General features: G+C 36.6%; 1 protein-coding gene across 1 annotated transcript in view; it reads left to right on the top strand.

The window, feature by feature from the left end:
* Positions 1–22,907, top strand: part of LOC149806802 (cell adhesion molecule CEACAM1-like) — a 183,039-nt gene that overhangs the window by 148,869 nt on the left and 11,263 nt on the right. The window lies entirely within an intron of this gene.

The following is a 22,907-nucleotide window of genomic DNA, read 5'->3' as shown; positions in this document are numbered from 1 at the left end:
ACTATTCAACAATGCCTTGATACCTTTGTTGACAAATCCAACTTGGGCATCAGCAAGGTAATTAGCATCATCGGTCTGTACAATTTTTCTCTCAACTTCCAAGAGTGCCTCACATAGAAAGAAAAATCTAGATATGTCCTGCATTTATAATAATAATAATAATAATAATGACTTTATTTAGAGAAGGTAACTCACTTAGTTACAAAACTAATCTACCTTGAGGCCTTTTATCTGTTATGTGCAATATATACAGTATATACAACATGATGTAAAGAGTCTGGCTTGACACTAAATAATTAAGTAATTTTAAAATTCAAAACATCAAGCCTGGAACACATGCACAGGCATCTGTGAACACATAACATGTATAAAATATAAAATATCATCCTGCATTGAAAAATTCAGCTACAAAAATGATGCAAAATTACAGAAAAGTGGGTGGTATTTTTTGTACTAGAACTGTTCAATTTTCTAAAGATTTCATCCCATTAAGACATTGATTATGAAAAGAAGAAATGCTAGGAGCCTGCCTTATGTCACTGGGAATGTTGTTCCATACCAGTGGACCAGTATATTGAAAACTTTTTTTAAACAATTCCTTCTTTGGTCTTGGTATAATGTAAGTTTTTCTTCTTATGGACCTTAAATTTGGAGCACCATCAGCATCTCTTTGGTGAAAGATATTGCTTAGATAGACAGGAATGTCTTTTCTGGATATTTTGTACATCAATTTGGCCTTTCTAAGAAATATTCTTTCATGTATTGTTAAAACCTTTATATTATTCATTGCATCCTGAAAATTGTCTATACATTGATCTAGAATTAAATGGCAAGCCCTCTTTTGGAGTTTCAAAAGTGTTATGTTTGAATTAGAGGTATTACCTCAAGTTACATTACAGTAGTCCAGATATGGCTTAATATAACTTTTATAAAAGATGACCCTATACTGAAGATGAATTTATGTTGTTTTTTTTTCCTCAGTAGCCAAAGATAGGAATTAACCTTTTTTGACTTGCAGTCTATTTTTAATTGCTTGGGGTCACTGGCTTGGATTAATGATGCTGAAAATCTCTTGCACTTTGATCCACTAGCACAGGTGCACCCATGGCAAATACAGGAGCAGATGTATCTTTGAAATGGACCATTTTGAAACTTGAGTTTCCACTTATACACTTCTGGTTTTGTCTAATACCTTTTGCATGATGACTTTGCTGTCCTCAACCATAAGCTACTTCCTTTGCCAGATTTCCAATTATTGAATCTGACAATCATTGCTGAGTGCTTCACCTATGATTTTACCAACTATAGGTGGCATAGTTTATGTTGATGGTATTGAATCTGGAACCATTGGTGGTGTTTGAGTCTCTAATCGGCATAGTCCATCTCAAATCTATAAAGCCAGTGTTGACCCCAGTTGTTTCATCCGATCCACAGCAGTACTTTTAATGATATCAATCGCTCACATTGTAACATGTATAGCAGTTGGTGCAGCATATGAGGTTAGAGCATCAAGCACATTTGGTGCACCTGTGAACAATCCATGGACGACATCACCTGATCAGTTCCATAATATGTCATGTACATAGGTTTTCTCATGCTAGCCACGCGCATGGGTCTCATTTGTCCATGTACGACTGTCATTATATTAAATGTCAGGTTGATCTCTAATGTACAGTGGTATCATCAGTGTATAAGTATGTAGATCAACACTGTCTTGATTCACAAAGGTAAAGCGAATATGGGTCAAATGATTATTATGACACGGAAGATACACATCATCTGGTTCCATGTTTGACGAAATCCTAAGCAAGTTGTAACCCTGAACAAGTATGCCTGTCATTTCAGACCTGCATTCCTAACTACCACTGACAGCATCACTATCTGCATAGTTGGGGTAGTCCCCACAATGTCAGGCATGATGATATAATGCCACACGTAAAAATCGTTTATCATGTGAAATGTTATCAGGCCAACCTAAAATTGATCTTATTGAGGATCATGCAATGTCAATCCTGTATGGTGCTGAATCGATTCGAGTGGCAGAATTGAGAGTGGACTTCTGGCACATATATAGAATCATTATGTGGCGCCATTGTCTACTGAAAATAAAAATGTAATGTTCGCTGGCATACCACCAAATGGTTGTGATCGGATATTAGGCTGGCACTAATAAATTTGCAATGATGCAAAAGTGATCTCACATGTACCTGATTCACTAGCAGTAACAAGTGCAAAAAATGTCACACTGAATTCTGGTTTTGTTGATGAGATTGAAATCATCAAGTAATGCTCCGGGTTGTATTTGCAACAATCTACTGCATTGCAGCCTAGAATTCATGTAGCTCATGTATTACCTCAATCGTTTCAAAATTCATCATATAGTGTACAAACTTCATTCATCATATGCATCATGGATATCTTCAACAAGTTCATGCATCAGTGCCCGACATGTATTTCTCTCCATGAGGTCATTGGTGACCAGTTGATGGGAGGTCAATGTGGCCTCATCAGTGACTTCAGGTGCATTGTTTCCCATACAAACTGATCCCACAAGTGCTTCCAATTGATCTGCGAGGTCGCTAGGGTCACACAGCCCACCAAGGCCTTATTCCTGCTTTGTGGGTGTATATTTTGATAATGTTTTTTTTTGCCAACCTTTGCATTTCTTTGTCTATCCATTCTGATTGTTTTTTGATTGTACGAGATTCAGATTCATGTTTTGGTAACTGTTATTGATGCCACCGTTTTGTTTGTTCATCTATCCATTTGTCTTTTTCTTCTAGTGTGTCAATTCTGGTAAAAGTTGATGTTGCTTTTAACTACTTTTCATTTGTTTGCATTCTTCAGGTGTACATTTTGGATGTTACTTTTGATCTTCCTGAGCTTCTTTACTCCAAGTCTGACTTTCTTGATATTTGTTTACTTCACCTTTATATTCATTCCACTCTTCACCTGTTGTCCAACCCTTATTAAACCTTTCCCAGTATAGCCACTTGGCCCATTTGTCATCTACTATCCTTTTGGAATAAACCTTATACTTAACCCTACATAGTTTGTTCAGTCTTTTGGAAAATTAGCTGCATATGCTAAAAGATCTTTTCCAATTTGTTAACTGCCACACTTGTTAAACATTCCATTACGTGACGACTTTCACTTGTATTTGGATGGTGTAGTTGCCTCAGCCTCTTCTTGTTCAACCTCAGGACGCTCTGGTATCAGTTTTTCTTGTTGCTTTTTTAACAGTCTTAGTGCATCTAGCTATTTTATGAGTCAGACTGAGTTATTATGTTCCAATTAGCGCTGCCACTTCTTCCGCTATTGCACCTGTGGCATTGTTAATATCCTCGGCATGTTTGGCAATTTCCTTTGTGGATTTCATCAGCAGAGCATATGTTTGTTCAAAGCCCGCTGTGAGGTCTTCTCGTGCAGTTTGTCGCAACTGTAACATACCTTTGACTTCTGTTTTTTATGGTCTACTATAACAGGAAGCAGTTTCTGGTATCCAGGAGTAGCTTCACGGTTTTGCATTCCACATTCTTCTAAAATATCACTGGCATACATTTTATATTGTTCTTTTTTATTGTTAAATTGACCTTCGTGACCAGACCTGCACTATATTTACCCCTGTAGGTTCCAGTCAATGATGAGAAAATATACAGGTCTTTAGTGATGCACGCAAACATTTCACGAAATTCATCCAATGTGAGTTTGGAGGCACACCAAGTTCAATGAATATTTCCAAGACCATGCGCAACAGTGCCACAATATATCAGGATGTTAAAGTTGTCAGGGATCAGTTTAGGCACATGAGCCTATTGCTGATTAAACAATGAAATCACATGTATGATTGGATTACAAGCAGCGAATGCAGTTTGACAAGAAAAAATGTTTCACAGCCAGTACCATTACAGCCACTCGGAGACAAGTTTATTCAGTATCTGGAGAGTTATAAGGTGGACAGCATTGTGCAGTTGACCCAGGATGAGTTGTCAATAAGTTTGGTATCTAGGAACAACATGTCACAGTTGGTATGTGTATTCCATACTGCTGTGCAATATGCTTGAGCTGAGGCATGGTAGGCATGCTAATATAAGGGGGAACTGTCTTTAATTAAGAAGTCTGTTCTTCAAGAACTTGTTTTAGGTTTTGTATATTACCAGGATCAGAGTATGAAATCACATATATCTGTACAGTCTCATGTGTTGTCTGTTAAATCACATATGTTTGTGTTTAACGTGCCTAGTAAAATTCAAGAACAGATTCATATGGCCAGAAGAGCTGATTACATAATTGACTCCTATGCCACATTTAAGACATGGCCTAGCACCTGGACCAGTACATAACACTCATATATGTTTTTTACAGTATTCATAGTGGCATGTTCTGCCACAGAGTTCATATTTTCCAAGACATAGACTATTGCATTTGTTGCATATTAATGCCTTTGAGCTTTATATATATATATATATATATATATATATATATATATATATATATATGTGGAAGTTTACCTAATTGGGCATAAGCACATGATAGACAGATCTTCATCGATCTTGATCTGAAATACAACACAATTGTTTTCTAAATAAACCGGTGCATTATCATAATACTCCTTAACAATTAAATCCATGTACTCACAGAGAATGTGTCTTAAATTCATCTACCCTTAGATAAGCTCAAATGATCCATCACTGAGTAGTGCACCAACTCACATAGTACCATCTGGAGCATCAAATCCAATGATTCAAAACATGCTGGATGTGTTCGTATATCTAAGATATAGCTTTTGCTTTTCTGGACTTTAAAAGGGAGTCATAAAATATCAACAAGAGGTGGGCAGATGCCATTGTTTCCTTGATTGCTGGCATTGTATATCGTTGAAAGCCTCTAGTGGTATTTTATACAAAAATCAGTGCTAGTCTTCCAATATTAACACAAAATTGTAGAACAGCCATTGTCAAATAATTTAGTGTGCCATTTCTGGGTCCTGATAGCAAAATTCCTTTGCAGCACCAGATAAAATATCTTTCAGAGAAGAGTCTGCATCAATAAACTCAAATGACCCATTACTGAATATAGCACCAACATGAAGTTTGTCAGACTAACATACATACCCAGTAATGTCAAAAGTCTTGTAAAGTTCATCAAAATTTTCTGGTTGCTTATGTTTATCAACAGGCAATTATAATTTCCTTTTATATTATCTCTGCTTTTCTTCTCCCTCATGGAATATCAATTTGCAAAACTGTTCAGATTTCGTTCTTACATAATAGGACCAAACCATCAATTTAATTGGTTTACTCTTGGAGGTCTTCCTCATTAGAACTAAACTCATCAAAAGTTTCAGCCACTTCAGATGTAGTGGGCAATCTAATCAAAGACAATACTTTTTCTTGCACCATACTATATAAATATTTTTATATTCTGATCAAATGCCTGCCCTAATTTATTACCTTCCATCTGTAAAGTCACTCCCAAGTTAATTGATCAATGTGCTTTGTTAATGCCTCTGCAAACGCATATAACATTTTTTGTGGTTCTTTGATCAATCAATATGATGCACTTAGATGATACAGGGATCGTAGTTTCTCTGATGCTAACTTTATATCCCAGTTGTTGTGGATCATTATTATGTCTGAAAACAGTTGGAGGTGGTGCTAGTTTTTTCCACGCATCGAGTATTTTAGGAAAATATTCATCAATGACATCATTGACAGATTTTCTTAATTTATCTGGATTATAATCAGGAAACTTAAACGTTACAATGCCAGCTTCGGGTATTTTGTATTTGGTTGCGAAAAATCTTCTATGATCGCCCGATGATTCAAAAACCAGGTTTATGATTCTATTATGAAAATATTCAATAGTGTCAGCTATATTATTTAAAATTTCTACTCGTTTAATAATTTCTTCACGCGTAGATGTAAAATCAGACAAATATTCTCGAAAACTATCACGTAAATTGTCTAGTTGTTCTTCGTGATCTGAATTTATGATATGAATGACATTACTGATATTTATATCATAAAATGAATTACCACCATCAACGTTGTGTAAGAGCCAGTAGTACTCACCAGTTCACTCGACACGAAATTGATCCCGTTTATCCCATACACGTTTTTCTATGTTCCACCAGAAACTTGTATAATTCATTTTAATATTATGATGAAAACTTTTCGATGATGTAAAATCATCCCTAGTTGGTTCTGGTGGTCCTTCATACACCGGGGGAATTTCAGGCCAACCTAGTACGGATCTTATCGTGGATTGATAAATATCAACGACGTAATCGGGAGAATGTATTTCAATCGTCGAGGACAGGGTCGGCTCATGAACATTAATTGATATTTTTGCTTCTTTTCCTGTTATTGATTTTATTCTACGAGCAAATTCATCATTGATTTGTTCGACCTCATAACTACCAGTTGGTATTCCAACAACAACCCAGTCAGGTGTTCCATCGGGTTTATTTTTATTAGCAAATACAAGCAAATTATTTGCTGGTGTACCATGAAATGATTTTGATCTGATATTTGGCCAGCTGTAATATACCCGTAATTGCGCTAGTGCTATTTCTTTTACTGGAATTGCAGTAGGAAAATTAACACTAAATTCAGGATCAGATGAACTTACCGAGATCATCGTTATCTTTGGTGGAGTTGTGTTGGTCACGATCTGCTGGAGTAATTCTGTCAGTATTAATACTTGTATCTTAAATACCGATACCTTCATCGTATATTTTAGTTATCATTGAAAACTCGAAATCAGATATAATTCCATCACTGAGACTCGCTGATAACAACGAGGATAATTTCGAGTATGCTACCGTCGCTGTGTGTAATTTTATTATGTAATCGGATAATTTTTCGTTCGTGCAAGTACATATCTTTTTTGCGATGATATTAAGCACACCTGCAATAGTTGTTGCTGCTGAAATACAAATAGTTACAGCTGCTGGTGCCATCATTGTCACTGCTGATAATATGACACCGGTTCCAGCAACAACAGCAGATACTGAATAAACAATCACATCAACGATAACTAATCGTCGTCGATATTTTTGTACTTTTACTGTATATTGATCGACTTGATCTTTTAGCGCCGCCTGCCATTCACGCGCTTGATTGTACCTGTATTGTGCACCATCCATCTATTTTTATGCAGTAACCAATTGAGGTGTTTCAGCTACAAATTCCAAACACCACCAGTAAGATGTTGCGGTTAATTTCTTATCAGCTGCTTCCAGAATAAATATTTCTTCGGTTTCGCTATTTAATATAACAGATACAACCCCCGAAAACCTATCGGTTGAATGACGCCATGGAAACGTTGTAAATATTTCAAATTTTGCAGCACTGAACACGGACAACCTGTACACGCCAGTGACTGTTGCGGTATATTTGATAGTTTTATTTTGCTGCAACCATGTTGCAAATCCCGATGATACCGTGTATACGATGTTTGTGATATGTCCGGGAGTTATTCCAGCTGGAATTTTAATCAAATTGGTTTTGTTAACGATCTCAGGAATCCCCGCTACGATATCTTGCTGTGTTCGTTTGATCGTGTCTAGGTTAGTTAGTTTTGATATCAACGAGTTTTATGTCAATGGTGTGGGGAGTGCCGAAGAATTCTTCTGCGGTTCTTCGAAATCTTGCAAAAGCGCCCACGTGAACATCATACTCGGCCCGCAGCATGGATAGTTTTCCATCCATGTTGTCGACGTATTGTTTTGTTGCTGCGTCTTCGTCAGATGTTGGATCTCTTAAAACTACTATTTTATTTCCGTTCATGCCGAGTTCACCCGTCATTGTGTCGCCGGTGTTTTTCACGCGATTAGCAACGCTTCTTGGAATTTCATCTCTGATGGTTGTAAATGATATACTTGAATCTCTGATTTTGCCGCTGTCAGTAAACACGGGAATATTATCCGTAACTGCACCGAGTACTCGTCGAACTATATCATTCCATCTGATGTTGCTCGTTTTTAGTTTACCATATCGATCTTGAAAAATAACAACCTCATCTGGGTCAACTCCAGCCAGGTTCATGATACCAGCAAGTTCATCTTTAGTCGCATACTTCGACAGATCAACATCGCCGGATGTTCTCCTAACGTGTGAGGATCTTCTTCCGTAAATATCAACTATTATAATAAGACCTGTTGTTTAAAACGCTTTACGCGCAACGAATCGGTTACTTGCATAATCATGCGCAACTTTATGTAGTGGTTTGGATGATTTTGATATAGCGTCGAGTACATTAATTACTTCACGGCCACATATTGGCGGATCTGTCATTGTTTGTGTGGGTAGCGTTGAATACCAAACTTTATAACCAGAGGTTCTTGCGTGAAGTGGTGCGACATACTTGATAAATTCAACGGGTGGAGCTAACCCGTATGAATCAAAATAAACGATTCCACGTGGATCAACTGCATATGATACCCAATGAGTACCGGGTCCTGAATTCGAGTCTAGATTAATAATACCTGTTTCGAGTTTGTTTGGTTGTTCCGGTAATTGATCTCGCATAAAAACACCTCTAAAGGCTTTTGTTTTTAATTTTTTAGCAGCATCAAGTAAATCAAAATTTGATGCTGGAACGTCTAACGTGGAAGCCTTAGACCTCTCCCCCAACGAGATCCCGGTAATCTTAGACCGTGTCCCTTTTTTTTTGTATCCATTTCCTGTTGCTTTCTTTAGAGCCATTCCAGCAGCTGTTCCAACAGCACCTAACGCGGCTGCTTTTGCTACGGCTGGAGCAGCAGCAGCTATTAACGCTGGAATAGCTGCAAGAAGTGGAAATATACCACCTATTTTAACCATGTCTTTGATGGCGCTCGGGGAAAGATGAAATTGAACTCCAGTTTTTTATTCCAGGGCTTTATTGAAATGTTTAATCTGATTATTTGTCAATGATAATTTGTTTGGACCACCACTAATCTGATCTCATTTTAGTGATATTTTAGTTCCGCATTTGTTGGCGGTTTTTGATTGAAGCTTTTTTACCTGACCAGGAGTCAGAGTAACATTAACATGACTATACAACATTTTTATATAAATAATATTTTTCTGAATAATTAAAGATTTTAAACTGGTGCATCAACGACTCTCATTCGACCACTACCACCTTCAAGTAACATGGCTTTATCGCTAAGTATGACCGTGATTGCTCTGTAGGTGCCTCGAATAAGAGGTGGACCAGCTATATCAGGAGGAGGGTTAGTAACACGAGCTCGAAAGTGTATATCAACGACAGATTGCTTGGATAAATCAAGATGCTCCAGCGAAAAATAATAAATCGGATATAGACCTGTAAAATCTAGTTGTGATATTTGCAAACCAGTATCTATATTTTGATCACATCCCATGAATGACATCAAACAATGATATGCACGCGCTACATGATTTTGATCAAAATTTAACAATATATCTTCAGCTGGTTCTTGATGTCCATTTATCCGTAAGGAAACTTCATTAACTCCAAGGTTGTCAAATATCATATGTGAACGTTCTTGATTATTCGTCCGGGCATTATTTTGCAGTGTGATAAAAATATGTCATGGTGCAGAAACACCTTGTTGTGATGCTATATGCCATGTAAATAAACCATTAACAGAACTTTGAACAGCATCTGTGGTTACTGTTAACCATGATATCAATGATTTACCGCCTTGATCCATAAAAGAAATTAATTTTTGTTCTTCAGTAATTGATGGTGTCATTACTGGCATCCACAATGAGAGTTTTGATATATTACCAGCAACATTGACAATTGCACTAGGAGCTTTATCACGAACAATATCAATGGCTTTCATCGATAATTGTTTTGCAACGGGTGCTACTTTTGGAGCTATCCTTGTAAATAATCCCTGAATAACATCACCAAGTCCATCTCCGTAAGTAGCTCTGTAGATTGGTAATCGTGAGTTTACCGCTCTAACCTGTACAGGTTTGCGATGATTATTATGTATGATCATCTTATTTTTATTTACCATTTATTTAACAACTAGTCATCAACAAGTTCATCGATAAGTTCTCGGTAAACGCCGATATCCATGATAACACCTTGAAATAATTGCCAACAAATATCAGCTGCTTCATTAATTAATTCTGGTGAATTATTTCCGGCACGTTTTCCTCCTATGAGAACCTCTAACAGTGACACATCATTGATGATACTATCAGGACATAAACCAGATCCTGTTTTAGGTTCATCTTGAGGTGTTTTAAATACTGGTGGTTGCATTACCGGAGAAAGTACTTCAGTGATGACCGGGGGTATGTCAGGTGAGTCACTTCTTCGAAATCCATGTGGTGAATCTACCAGTGAATTGTCATTGCCGGCGCAGAAATTTTTTTACGTTGTAAAGGTGGAGGAAGTTTCCGCTGGCAGAGTTGTTCTTGTTCTAGTTGTTCCAGTCTCTCTCTATAAAGTCTTTTTACTTCTCTACCAAGACTTTCGTATTCTGAACCTCTAGCTTGTTTTTTGTTGTAATATACGCGATATATCCATCTAATGAAATTATCATCATTTACTTTTTCATGACTGGGTTTTATAATACTAGATTTATTAAATATACCAAATAATACCATTTCAGGTAATTTTTCTCTTTCAGTATTTCTAATATCTTCAACAACCCCTTCATTAAATCTTGCAATTAATTCTAAGTTTTCTCCTGCTGGTTTGGGTTTAGATGCATGTTCTTTTCTTACATCGGCGACTTCAGTACGAAGTTTTCCAATACTTTCAAGTATTTCCTCACCAACAGGTGAAGGCTGAGCTGCAGCTGTATTAGTTGGAAGATCTCGTAAAATCTTCCTTGTCTGTTTAGTTCTTCTTGCTATTTTTTTAGTTTGTGCCGCAGTTTGTTCTAATACCGGAAAAATACCCTTTTTCCTCTTCTCATCTTCCTCCGCAATATCCCCCCATATAGTTTTTTCAACAACCACTGAAGCTTTCTCAGTAGCTGCAGTGACAGGTTTAAACAGTTTTTTAGTGTCCTCTTCATACTCAACTTGTGCTTCTTGCTGCGCTTGCAGATTTTTTCTGAATGAATCTCGCACGGGAAGAAATTTTTTAATTGCTTCTAGTCTCTCTTGTGCTATTCTTGCAGTATGAGATTCTGGATGTACCATTATTTTTAATATAGCAACTTTTTAATTAACACAGCAGCAGAGAGGGCCCGTCTACAATTCTGTTTGGGACAAACAATAATCGTAGATGTGGTATTGACCTCTATGAAGGGTCACTGTTTTTTTTTTTGTCTAAAAACAAGGGTGACCATTCCCTAAAGTGGTCTGATCGCCCTCTCTGCTGCTACAGTTGAGACAACACTCTTCATTAATGTGCTTGAAAATGGGGCATACATGTTAATATTTCTCAGTAGTTGAGAGGTTCCTTTTCTGCTTAGATGAATTTTGTCTCTGTGGTAGGGACTAAGGTTGACATCTTGAAGTTATGGGTCGGTCTTTTAATGAGGTTACATTTGCTCCTAGTTTGGATCAGTCAAGCAGTATTGATGACAGTGTGACTTTTTTGTCTACTCATTTTCTTCATTCTAATCAGGGTGGTAAAAGACAATCACTCATTGTCAAACAGGAATAATATCCTGGGATTTCCTATTTGTTTCAGACGGCTGTTAGCAATAGTGAAGCCACACAAGTGCATGCTTGTCATTTTGTGAAATATGTGGTCTTTCTGAAGAAATGGAGCATAGCTGAGTCTATAAAAACATTATTTCCAAGTGATCTTATAGGTGCCATTGTAAATGATGACATCATTGATGTAAGCGTGACAATTATCTAGACCAGATGTAATAATAATAATAATAATGCTTTATTTATAGAGGGTGACTCATTAGTCCAGGACTATTCTCCCTTGAGGCCCTCTTAAGGAAAGTATAACAATGCACATTATATGAAGCTAGCAATAATTAGTGTTTATTTTAACATGTTTAGTATTAAAATACTAAATTCCATTATCTATTAGAAATACATACATGCTCATGATATCTTTTCTTAAATACGCTAATATTTTCAGCAGATTTTACATGTAGTGGAAGCCTGTTCCACAGAACTGTACCAGAGCATTGGAAACTCTTTTTAAATTGCTCTGTTCTTGGTTTTGGTACTAGAAGGTTTCCATGTGATATTGATCTCAACTGTATTGTGTTGAAAAAGGCCTGAATAAGTCCTGAAGATACTCTGGTGCAGTTCTATGTAGACAGGTAGACAGTTATATAAAAGAACTGCCTTGAGAAAATATATAATGTCATATATTGTGAACCATTTGAGTTCTGTAAATAATGCTTTTGAGGGATGATCAACAGATACATTTAAAATTACACATGCTGCTCGTTTCTGAAGTTTATAAATCCTGTCAAGCTCAGGTTTAGCACAGTTTCCCCATACATCAGAACAATAATCCATTGTAGGAAGAATATATGACTTGTGGTATACATTGCGAGTTTCCATAGGTAAATATCAATATGGTCATTCCATAATAAATTATTATCATCAGACACACCTTCAAGCCTTTCATGTTTGACATTTTCTTATGGATGATTATTTATTGCAAGAGATAATTTTGAGTTCTCTGACTTGTGTAGCTTTTGTGATGTCCCCAAAATCATACATTTTGTTTTACCTTCATTAATTACCATCCTGTTTTGTTGTGCCCAGTTTTGGACTCTAATCTTGTTTGGATAACTTCAGTATCAGAACTAGATGTATACAAGGTTGCATCATCTGCAAACAAATCTGTATTTGTATATGTGTTCATGCTCATTAAACGTTGGAAAGTTAAAGGCGAATCTGTCATCCCAAATGGTATAATTTTATATGGATAAATTCCATTTGGAGTTATAATAATAATAATGAGGACTTTGTATAGCGCCTAATCTTTAGAAGCTCTAAGCGCATTACAACATTAGACAACACCTATAAGATAAAAAAACGTATAATGATATGATTAAAAAAAACAACACAATGAAATTAGAAAACATAGAAAAAACATGCTGAGAATATTTAAGGTAGGAAACATTATTAGATCTTCAAGTTTGTTCTTGCAGTTGAAATAAGTGAGTTTTGAGAGCACTCTTGAATGGGATCACTGTCTTTATGTCTAAGTTCAGTGGGCAATTATTCCACGTTGCTGGGCCCTGATATGCAAAAGAACGCTGTCCATATGACTTTGTTTTCATAGTGGGAATCATGAGTATACGTTTGTCAGAAGAGGAGCATAAGTATCTTGCTGGTGTGTACACATGGATCCGGTCGGATAGGTATGTTGGACTAGAGTCCGACAGTGAAACGTAGCACAGAGAACAAATTTTGTGTTTGATTCTGGATCGAATGGATAGCCAGCGTAGGGTACAGAGCAGCGGGGAGGTGTGCTTTGATCGTGGTACTCTAAATATGATCCGAGCAGCTGTGTTTTTAACTTTTTGAAGTTTCTGGAGCAGGTATTGAGATGAACCAGACAGAATTGAATTTAATGTTGGTGTTGCTGATATTTATTGTTTGAGGTAAAGGATGTGAATGAGAAAGTCTTTGTGTTGTGATCATCATTCTTCTGCAGCTTGTTACATGTCATCCATGATTTCACATCAGAAATTCACCTCTCTACACCTTGGATGGTAGCATCAACTTCAGTTGGGTGGCTAGATTTGTATATTTGGGTGTCATTAGCGTACAATTGGTGAGACACTGGATGATGATCTATGACACTTGAGAGCGGCTGAGTGTACAGAATGAAGAGAACAGGTCCAAGAACAGACCCCTGTGCAACATGACACCATAGATCAACTGGGCTGGAGTGTATTCCATTTGCAGATACAATTTGTATCCTGTTGACCAAGTAGGACTTGAACGACAGTAAGGCTGTATCATGAATGTCAAATACATGCTGGAGATGGTGAAGTAATATATCATGGTCTTTTGTGTCAAATGCTGCAGAAAAATCAAGGAGGGTGAGGACTGTAATCTTTCCACTATTCAAAGCAGAGAGAATGTCATTAACTACTTTTAGAAGAGTAGTTTCAGTACTGTGGCAAGGGCGATATGGAGGTTGTACACTGTTAAAAAGACTGTTTGAATTCAGTTGAGATACAAGCTGGGATAGAACAACCTTTTCTAAGATTTTTTATATGAATGGGAGATTAGAAACTGGGTGGTAGTTCTTTAAATCGTTATGGTCAAGTGATGGTTTTTTCAGCAGAGGCTTTACAGTGTCAGTTTTAAAAAATGATGGAAATTCCCCTGATGAGAGAGAGGTATTAATAACATCAGTTAGTGAAGGCAATACTGGATCTAAGCACTCAAGCAGCAGTGATGTTGGAATTGGATCAAGTTCACATGACTTTGGTACACTCTTCATCAGGATTGTACATAGGAAATCCATAGAAACAGGTTCAAATGCTGCTAATGGTTGCCGCTCAAATTCTATATCCTAACTGTATGGTGACGACGAGTCAATTGAAATTGTGGCATCAAGCTTATCTCTAATGGTTTGTACTTTGTCAAGGAAGAAATTTGCAAACATGTCCGGGAGGTCGACTGGAGAGAAGGTAGCTGGAAGTGGTGTAGATTTGTTCCTTCACATTCGCTTGTTAGTAATCACGAAGAGCTCTTTGCAGCTGGAACTTTCCATGATCTTAGAAGTGTAGTGGGCTGATTTCGCTGCATGAACTATATTTGTGACATTCTTCTTAGCAGCTTCATAGATTTGCTTATGAATAGTGAGTCTGGTGGAAAGCCAAAGCCTTTCAGCTTTACGGCGGTCTCTTTCAGCAGTGCGAAGCTGGTCCCTAACACTGCTATACCACGGAGAACACTTTTGAATTGATACTCTGCACTTGGTAGCTGGGGCATGTTTGTCAAGCAATGAACGCAGGCAGTTATCGAGTTGTTCTGCGGTAGGAGGTAAGCAAGTTGTTAGGTTAGCTTGGATGTCAGCATTAGTTTGGTTCTATTTATCATACGGAGATTTCTCTTAGTAGCAGATAAAGGTGGAGGGTTAGGGACTGATATGTCAAGATGGCATATAATGCAGAGGTGGTCTGATGCAAGGTCATGGGATACCAGGGAGGACCGTAGAATGTTATCATCAGGTCTGTGAAGAATCCAGTCTAAGATGTGACCATGTTTATGGGTGGGTTGGTTAACTGACTGTTTGAGGTTGAAAACATTAATAGAATCTATGAGTTTTGATGTATTTGGGTTTCCGGGACAATCAAAGTGAAAGTTGAAATCTCCAAGAATAATCAGGTTGCCACCTATCAAATTTCTATAGCCCAGCAGATTCAGAAACTGCTCCAAAAAGGGAGAGTCAGCCAGCTTGTTACCAATCCAGAAATTTCCTTCGCCCTTTCGATCAGTGAAATTTGCCAAACTTCTTTCAAAAGGTCTAAGTTAGTGACATATTTTGCATTTCCAATTTTGTCAATAGTGTCATAGATTCTTGACAATGGAAATTAATCTGTTTTGGTCACACTGTTCACTTTTCTATAATTGGTCCACAAGTTGAAAGTATTATGTGGTTTTGCAACAAGAATACATGGCGAACTCCAGTAACTTTTACTTGGTTCAATGAAATCATTCTCCAGCAAATAACGAATTTCTTTTTGCAAACATTCCTTTTTGTGTGGGATCATCATGCATGGATGTTGTGTCAAAAGTGTGGAATAAACAATTTCATCATCATGGTAGATTTTACTTGTTTGCGTTGGGGCATCTGCATACAAGTGCTCATATTCAAATAATGGCTGTTTTATTTCTTTCTTTTTTTCTTGTTGGTGCAGGTGTGAAAATTTCTCGTCCAGATTAGTCATTATTTTTGAATTCAGACAATTGCTTATGCCAATGTCACTTCAGTCCAGTTTCATTCCATCACTTAAATCCTCACAGTGAGGAACTGGTACAACTAAATTGGCTGCATGATTAACAGGACATAATCCTTTAACATATTTATATGGCCAAAGTGTTTTTCTTTTTCACCTCCCTGAAGTGTTAGTTATATAATTTAAGTCACTTACTTTCTTTTCAAATGTATAACCTGCAGAGGATTTTGTGGTATGTGTAGAAAAGTGAGTACTCCATCACCAGGCTGAAAACTCATTTCCTTCGTATTTTTATCATACATAATTTCATTAAGGACTGAGTAGAGTAAGGATTAGTTCTTGCAGTTTCACAGGCCTGTGACAACTTTAAATCAGAGAAATGTGTTCGCTTATGACAAAGGCTTTTATCCGTTGGCACTATCCCCCCCACTCGGACAAAATGATATGTTGCTGTAGAGTTAAATGGAGTTAAATGAGACAATCAGAATCGATATCGCACTATGTATGGATAAAAAGAATCTTCACCAGCTGCTTAACCAACACAGTAAGTGAGAAATAGCAGATGTAGCATGTATATATTTAACACTTTAGAACTGCTCACCAGTCACAACTTTTACTGCAGGGGTATGAGTGAGAAACCACAGTGCACAGTCATGCCCTAGCCTGGTAAAAATACTCTCAGATTTACTACCATGTAGTGAAATATGAAATTCCTGTAAATGTTCTGCGTGGATTTTGAATGGCTGGATGTTGCAGTGAAACATAACTCTGCTGACAAAGACACAAATGCACCTGATATTGAGTAGACTGTGCAAGTTGCAGAACAAATTCCAAGCAGGTTATGTTATGTTGTGGTTCGATATGACAGCAAATCAGAACTACCAGTCCATTATCATGGTCAGTGTGTTAACACTCCAGACACACTGGAGGCATTCTCTGATCAGTCTAATTCACAGCAAAATGGATTCGTCAGCAGCTCGATTCACTAGCATGCATTATTATGACATGTGATAATATTCATGAGTTTTCCACAGTCACTCAAGGCTGGATATGCAAAAAAACTTTCACTGACTGGCACATACAAGATTCCTGTGGTGCATCATATCTTCCATGGGTACAATGGCCACTTGATCATGGAAGCAGTAGGCTTCTGACCCACCAATTAGCGTGATCCCCAGAAAAAGTATCTGACGTTTCAGCTGGGATGATGGCATTTCATTGATTCGATCAGTTAATGAATTCATCCCTGAAGGAGTTAGCAAGCAATATGATGGTGTAGTTGCGCCAACACAAACCTGATCAAAAGGAAAGGTGTGTATCCATACAAGCACATGAACGATTGGAGCAGATTTGTCGAAACTCAGCTGCCATTGATTGAAGTATTTTATTAATAACTGTTAAGCGAAGTTATTTCTACCACCAATAACCAACATGTAAGGAAAGTTTGGTCTGCATTCGAGTGCAAAAACCTCAGCGACTATCACTATTTGTAAATGCGCAAGGATTTGTTTGAGACATTTTGTGACACCTCCATGCATGTGTACAAGCTTGACCCTACCTATTACTTTTCGTCACTTGGTATGGTCTGGGAATTACCTTGTGGCCAAGACTAAATTGAGCTGGAATAGCTCACTGACATTTAGCAGCATTGGTTTATCAAGGGATCACTTCGTTACAGGACTAGTCATAGATATACTCGTGCCACCAAACCACAAAGTGTCCAGGTATAACCATGCTGACCCAGGTAGTTATATCATATGTATAAATGCCAATAATTTTCAGGAATGGGCCATGATGTAACCATTGCTAGTGGGTGGATTTCCTTGGATTGATCTTGCACACATTGATCTAAATAAACACATGCGCGATCACAACATCCAACGGTGATCACGGAAACTACTTTATTGGGATTCCTCGGTCATACCCACCATAGTCCAGGTTATATATTATAATTTAAGTAACAGAATATCTAATTGTAACTAACATTTTGTTCTGTAAACATTAAGAAGTTTCTAGAAGGTTTTGTCCATTAGGTAATAGCTTTTTGTTAGAAAATGATAATTGAGACAGAGGTTAAGTAGAGGACTATATAATCCTGTCACTGAAAAAATTATTCTTTCATACTTTAAGATCTACCAGGATCAATTTGTATTATTGTTGTATCGAACAGTTCATTTGGGCTGGAATTTATTTCTCCAAATTATTCAATTCAAGTGAATACTTTGAAAATACAGATTACACATGAAAATAATATTAATGGACAGCGACATTCACTGAGATTTATAATGAACCTGGAATTATATTATTGTCTTTCAACAAAAGACTGTTGGTACAACAACATGACACAGGCCACCACAGGCACATCAACACCTTCAGTGTTGGATATAATTTGGATTTCCACTAATGTTTATTCAGAACTTTTATTATTAGGACTTGTGCTTGTAATTATAGGATTATTTTGGGATTTAATACTTAATACCATAGGTTCTTTTTTCTCATTTTCACTTTGTATTCTAAGGAAATAAAGTATTTGTTGAATTTTACAAAGCTTGTTGCTTTTTACTTTTTTCTGCTAATTATTTTAAGAGCATAGGCTCCTAACAGTACCACAACTAACTCAAGGTCACCCTAGAATCATCGCACTTGCGCATGAACACACTGAAACTTTAACTGCAGCAGCAGATGCAAGCGTACTCTGGGATTTTTTTTACAATTTTGAAGTAGCATTCACCATCCAATGTTTTAAACTAACATAAACTCAACTGAGAAAAGAATGGTCTCAACTGTTATTCAACAAGGACGCACTTGTTCAGGTAACTCTTGTTGGGCAAAAATGATCATTAAATGTGAAAGGTGCTGGCGTAATCGGTTGCAATCAATGATAAACTATGCGGGTGGAAATACATTGTTGCTGTTGTTGTAATAGGGTTTAACACCATTTTTCAGCACAAAATAGGCTATACATGTGACCAGTATAACTGTGGAGGAAGAACCTTGGAAAACCCTGGGAAGAATCACCGACCCATGAGAAGCTATTGGCAAGCTTTCTCACTTACCCACATTAACTGAGTCTGAGACTCAAACCCACACAGACAGAGGTGAAATGGCAGTGATCCAGAATGGTGAGTGCATTAGACCACTTGGCCACTCGGATCCCCTGCTGATGGAAATAGAAGACCAGAGATATTCTGAGCACAAATAGGAAATAGCACAGTTGCACAGTTACAGACCATGAATGTCAGTTAAGAAAATAATCTATACACATCGTGTATTTCTTGATTGCTACCATAGTCTTGCCTGTCTGACTATATCATCACTCATTCTGTCTGTCTCTCTGTGCAGCATTTTTGTTTCCACAATCAGTCCAGATTGGATTTGTATGAAGGTGGGGCAGTTGGACCTTATTTGATAGCCCTTGGAGGACATGGACTCTAAGCCCCCATGACTGGCTCACTCGTGTCACACCTTTTGCCTGAAAAAATTAATTTGATAAAACATCAGTGGGTTGCATGAGGGATAATTTGTCATGGGGGTTAGAGGCAAAGATGGGTGTGTCTGTGGACCAGTAGGGTAGCGAATAAGGCAAAAACTGCACTTTGAACTGCTCACTGACAGTATATCCAAAAACTAGCTGAAAGGGACTAAATCCTAAAGGTTCTTGAACTGATTTTCCACAACAGCAAACAAAGTTAGTGAAGATATTTGTCACAATCTTTTCCAGTATCAAATAATATGAGCAAAACATATTTTTCAATGTTTGATGAAATCTTTCTAAAGCCCCTTGGTGATAGGGCAGAAGATTTACATTGGTGGCAGTCTAAATCATGCATAACTTTCTGGAAACTTCCAGACTTACATTTTGATCCATGAGCAAATTAAACAAATGTGGGAAAGCCAAATTAAATATATTTTATCAGATTTTACTCTAATTTAGGTTTTAGAATTCTTCAACGGAATTGCCTAAATAATCTACAACATGATCAAAGTATGTTGCAGATTAGCCATATGGATTTTCTGATTGAGTTTTCCTTCCATTTGACAAGTATGACAAGATCTACAGTATTTATAAAAGGTTTTAATTTTCTGCCATTAAAAATGATTCAGTATTTTGTGATAGTCTTTCTAAACCCTAAAAGAAGTTTCATTTGATATACATAGAATTTCCTGCCTTCAGAACAACAATTTGATAACTCACAGACCACTCTTCACCAGCGGGTTCCTCAGGTGGTCACCATTTTCTCATAAGTGCCCCAATTTTAACAAAATAATACTTCTGTCAATTTTGTTTCACTAATATTTCTCTGAAACAAACAGGAGATCTCAGTATCTTGCTCCTGTTCATCCTGACTAGAATAAAGAGTATCAATATGATCAATACCCTTTCATACCAGGAGCAAAAGTGATTTATCAAAAGCCTGACAGATATGTGTATAAGCTATAGGAATAATTTCCTGATCAACATCATTCCCAAGAGCTTTCATTGCTATAGCTCTAGTAACTGCACAAGCTGGGTATAATCAGGCATTTATTTTCAATAGTATTGACTTTCTGATCCAAACAAGACATGTCAGTTACTCAAGGATTAACCACAATCTTGTCTGCAGCTAGGTCATTGCCTAGTAATAAACGTATAACCTCTATGGGTAAAGATATCACTTCCAACTGTCACGGGTCCTGAGACTAAGTCTGATGACAAATTTACACCATGGAGAGGAACATTAACAAAGCCGCACTCTACTCCCTGAATAAGAACACTCTCATTAGAAGAAGACTTCTAAGGCAAAGTACCTAATAATAAAAGACTGATAAGCCCCTGTGTCCCTTAAAATTTGTATAGGGATAGGATTCCCAGAATCACTAATAATTTATATAGAACCTTTCGTCATGAATGTTTCATAATTCTCCATAATAAAATCAGACTGGGTTTTGTTTAATTCTGATACAGATTGAATTTAAATTTCAAAAACTCTATAGCCTTTTACTAAGTAACAATAAGGAAAATCAACAAGTTTTGTAACATTCAACAAATAATTTATTTCCCATAATACAAGTGAAAATTTAAAATGAACTTACAGTATTATGAATTAATCCAAAAATGCCCTAAAAGTTTAATTACAAGTCCAAAATGTATGAAGCCCAACTGAATTCCATTGTTATTTCAAATAAGTTCCAATACTGAATTATGTGCCTGTAGTCTTGAATATGCTAATGTGCTAGTGGTCTGAATTATGATGATCTTATAACAGTCTTTTGATGTATCACAATTATGTAATCCAAAAATGTTCTTGTCTGAATTCACTATAATTCCAAATTTATGTTCCAGACCAAGAACATTACTGGCGATCACTTTGTATTTCTAGTGAATACTATCTTGAATAAATAATTCAACCCAAAAGAAAAAGCAGAACACAAATCAGACTGATTCTACTTCAAGATGTTAAAATAGGGAATGTTTAATTCCTCAAAAAAAAACAAGATTTAAAAAAAGACACAAGATTAGAAGCAGGAGAATGTCTATTACTAAAATTAGAGTATAGAACAAGGGAATTGGCAGGTAGGCCAGGTATTTCCTTTGGGTAATACCAATGTCCTAGACCCATAATCATGTTTACCTGAATTGATAATGATTTTAATATTTCAGTCACACTCATAGAGAAATATTAACTATGTATTATGTTGTTGGCAGATTAAATGTTACTGGTCAGGTACACAATAAACCTGATTTTGGACATGGTGAAGTACTAAATATATTTATGCATAACACCTAATCATGGAGAAAAAGCTAACAAACAATTAAATGAAATATATATAACAACATGTATCATTTATATTCCAATGCAGTATTTAATTTATGTCTCTTTGACTAATATGATAATAAATGTTTTATTTGCATAAATCTTTCTTTTTCTTTAAGAGGGTAGCTACTGTTATATATATATATATATATATATATCAATTAAACAAAGAATGAACCAGAAAGATATGATCCAGTATAGGCCCATCCGAAAACAGAATTTGTGTCACTATCTCTTATAAATGGAATGCCATAGTGACTTGGGATGTTCACCAAAGAGCTTTTAGGATGTCTAAATTGATCTTAATGAAAATGGCGCCAGCCTGATAATTAACATGGTGGCAACAGCACCCATATTTAAGATCTTGTTATTCCCCTCAATAGATGGTCATATCAACATGTGGTTCTCACTAAAAGGCATCTCATGATGTATACTTGATCAGTAATCAAAATAGCTCTTATCAAATGTCCAGTTTGGCTGCCACATAATCTGATTTTCACTAGTCCTGAACAGAAAGTAATGTTGCCACTGATTTTTATCAGAAGTCATCCTATGATGTCTAGTTGGTCTTAAATGAAAATGGTACTGTTTTACAACTCATATGGCCACCTCAGTAGCTATCTTGAAAATATCATTATCTCTACTTCTCCTAAATGGATGGTCAAATTAACATTATTTATTTTGTTTAATGGCTTCTTATTACATCTAATTGGTTCTAAATAAAAATTGTGCTATTCAGATATGCAATATAGCCATCATAGGTACCGTCATCCAAAAATCTTATCACTACTCCTATATAAAATAGTCGCATCAGCATAGGGTTCTCAATGAAATGATTCCTTTGTTGTCCTGTTGGTATTAAATGAAAAATTGAACTAATGTAATGTCCAACAGAACTGTCACAATGGCAGTCTTTAACATCTTGGTATTGCTACATTTCCTAAATAGCATGTGATATTGATATTGTGTTTTCACTGAATGATTTTTTTTATGTTGTTCAGTTGGACCAGTATGGTAATGGTGGCAATCTGATATCAAATATGATGACCATAGCAGCCATATTTAAAATCTTATGATTACTCCTACAAAACAGAAAGTCAGATCAACATATTATTTCTACTAGAATGCCTCTTATGATATTATTCTACCTCATGGAGGATGAACACAGTTAACCCAAGTCGAAGTAGTGTTAGATGTTTATTTCCGATAATGAAGCATGGTAAAAGTAGAAGAAAAACAATAACCATCATAAATGGTAGTTCTGTTCT

This window comes from Sinohyriopsis cumingii, chromosome 1 (genome assembly GCF_028554795.1).
Source record: "Sinohyriopsis cumingii isolate HCF-2022 chromosome 1, ASM2855479v2, whole genome shotgun sequence".
Taxonomy (NCBI): domain Eukaryota; kingdom Metazoa; phylum Mollusca; class Bivalvia; order Unionida; family Unionidae; genus Sinohyriopsis; species Sinohyriopsis cumingii.
The sequence above is the reverse complement of the archived record's forward strand: the minus strand, read 5'-3'. Positions and strand labels throughout refer to the sequence as shown.